Here is a 3,120-nt window from a genome sequence, read left to right as displayed (position 1 = left end):
GTCAGAGCGGGGAGATACCTCCCTGCTCAGCCGTAGTGTTCAGTTGCGTCCCGCTGTAGCCGTCATAGCGGCTGCTAGCGGAGCCTCCGGACATGGTGGAGTCCCCTCATGCCGCGGTCCCCGTAGCAGTCGCTACGGCTGCTACAGCGGTACTTACACAACTGGCTACATGGGCAGACTACAATGATCAAAGTATATAAGCAATACTTACGGGCCAACCTGCATTACATCAAGAAGAAACGAAAGTTGTTTGGTGTACATGTATGGCTTTTTTTTCAGACGTCCGTCTCCGCTCTTCCCCTTGTCATTCATCTCACGCTTTAATTGGTCTCGGCACGTGTTCCAGCGTGTTTTGACGTTTTCGACTATGATATAAAATAAAACAATCACAGATCAACATTTTAGAAGAGTACATTACTAGATATTAGGAAATGTTGTTTATTATATGAAAATGATGCTGCAAATTTTTGTTGTTTACGCAACAAATCTGCACCTACATTTGCATATTTGACAGGTAATTCCGACGTTGCAGAAACTACAGCAGACTTGCCACGTTTTCCATGTGCCCACACGACAGCGTCCGTAACGGCTGAAATGACGTTGCTGGTTTCAGGAGAAAACATCACCCGTAATTTCAGCCGTAAAGGCATGTGCTGGCGCTTTAACGCAGCGTCCTTTACGGACGTAATTGATTTTCATAGGAGCCCATGAATAACGGCTCCAATTATGGCTCAAGAAGTGACAGGTCACTTCTTTGACGCGGGCGTCTATTGACGCGTAAATATACACGCCGCTTGAACACACAAACGTCAGCCCATTGCTTTCACTGGGCAGATGTTTGTCAACGCTATTGCGGCGTATTTAGCGTGCGTAATAGAGGTCAAACACCCCCGAATTACGTCCGTAATTAGTGTGTGGGAACATACCCTCATAGTGACATGTCACGTTTTGATCGGTGCTGTTCAGAGCCATGAGACCCCCACAATCTCACGTGCACTTCTGCAGCTTCATTTCAGAGATTGGTGGGTGTTTCAGTGATCCAACCCCCACCAATCAAAACGTCAGGCATGTCATTATGACATGACAGGAGTACTCAGAAACCGCATCAAGGTGTGAAACTTACCCATGCGCTTCTTTTGCACTTTAGTTGCCTTCTCCCACTCGGTAAGATGCACCTCACTGCAGACCTCCTGCCAGGCAAGATCTTTCAGATTCCTGTCTGCATATTCTTCCACCCGCTTATTCCACAGACAGGGCTTGTGCTGGACCAGGATGATTAGTTTCTCGACGTTTATTGAAGCCATGCTGCTCTCTGCTGCTCTCTGCTGCTTTCATGCACTGTCTCCAGACTTCACGACGACAGAAGTCAATCCCGGTCGTCGCCTAGCAACACTTCCGCAAATCCGCAAACTGCGGATGACACACGGCGGTGTATCCGCAATTTCCACGGGCCCATTGACTTCTATTGGCATGTCCGCAGCGCATTTGCGGCCCGTAATAAGACATGTCCGGAGTTTCTGCGGCACGGATGTGCGGACATGCGGAGAGCCGTGAAAACACGGATAGTGGGTATGGCCACATAGAAATGAATGGGTCCGCAATTAACCCGTGGATTTGCGGTGGAATTGCGGACGCAAAAACACGGTCGTGTGCATGAGGCCTAAGATATTTGACTGGTCAGAAACACTTGTTTTTAACAAAATGCACATATTAAGTCTAATGACTAGATTCTATTGTTTCCAAACATAATCTGATGATGCAGTCATAATATATATTCATACACTATTAGCTTGTCTTGGCCTCTCCTAATTTAATTAAGACTCTTTCTTTTTTATCCTATTCTTGGCACTAATTGAAAGGGCAAACGAAGTCTACACCCATGTAGAACACCCTGATAATTATACATCGAACACGTGTATTTCCTTTCCACCCAAACTGGCAGTAAAGATCAGTGAATGAAGCTTCCAAAGCGACTGTAAATCATGTATCTTTACTTATATACATTTGACCTCATTTATCAAAATTTTCTAACAGAAAAACTGGTCTTGTTGCCCGTAGCAACCAATCACAGTGCAGCTTTCACTTCCTAAACTGTTCTGGAAAAATGGGAGCAGCACTGTTATTGGTTGCTAAAGGCAACAAGGAAAGTTTTTCTGTTAGACTGTTTTAATAAATTAGGTTCACTGAAGCAGATATATCAAAACTGGCCCAAAGCAACAAATCGGATTCCAATTCTCATTTTTCAGAGGCCCTTTAGAAAATAAAACGCAGCAACAGTCTACTGACCCACAAGCACACTAAGGGGGAGAATTTATCAACCTTTCTACGCCAGTTTTCTAGCATAGAAAAATCACAAAAAGTCTCAAAAGTCGCAATTTGCATTAAAATGAAAACTTTTGGGCCTTTTACGCCATCCTCTGCACTTTTTGGGGAATAAGGCGTGGTTAACAAAAGGGCACGGAGCCACCAAAGCCACAAAACTGGCGTAAATTATAGTTGAAAGACTACCCTCCCCCCATCGGACAATAATAATAATAAAAAAATATGTATACCTACTGTTCCTCTTCTCCCCCTCAGGCTCTCACTGACGGCCGCGACTCATACAATGTACTGGCATTATGTTGAGTGCCACGTAGTATACATAAGGCCCTAATGATGCTCGGTGTCAGGACCTTGTATAAGACATGGCCGCTAGTGAGAGGCTACGGGGACCAGGAAGGGAGAAACGAAGAGGAGTGGTGAGGTGAGCATCCATTGCTTTTATTTTTTGTGCAATGGAGGGGCAACGGATGGACCACAGCCGTGGTGGTCGTATTCACGGTTAGTGGAAAGATGCAACAGATTTATTAAGAGACGTGCGCCTCTTAATAAATCTGTTGCATCCTACTCGAGTAGAGTTATAGAGGGAGGCACACAAGCCATTACATTTTTGCTGTCGGACCAGCAGTGTTGCCCTCCCTCTCCTCCCTGTTTATTTTTCTATAGGAATTAATATAGTCTTTATACAAAGTGTTGGCGGGAAGGTTGGCTAAAGTAATCTCTTCTGTTGTACATAGTGATCAGCAGGGATTTATTTCTGGTAGAACGATCAACCAGTGTGTTCGTCGGGTATTTGGGAAT

This window comes from Rhinoderma darwinii, chromosome 2 (genome assembly GCF_050947455.1).
Source record: "Rhinoderma darwinii isolate aRhiDar2 chromosome 2, aRhiDar2.hap1, whole genome shotgun sequence".
NCBI classification, from domain to species: Eukaryota; Metazoa; Chordata; class Amphibia; order Anura; family Rhinodermatidae; genus Rhinoderma; species Rhinoderma darwinii.
Note: the sequence above shows the minus strand (reverse complement) of the source record.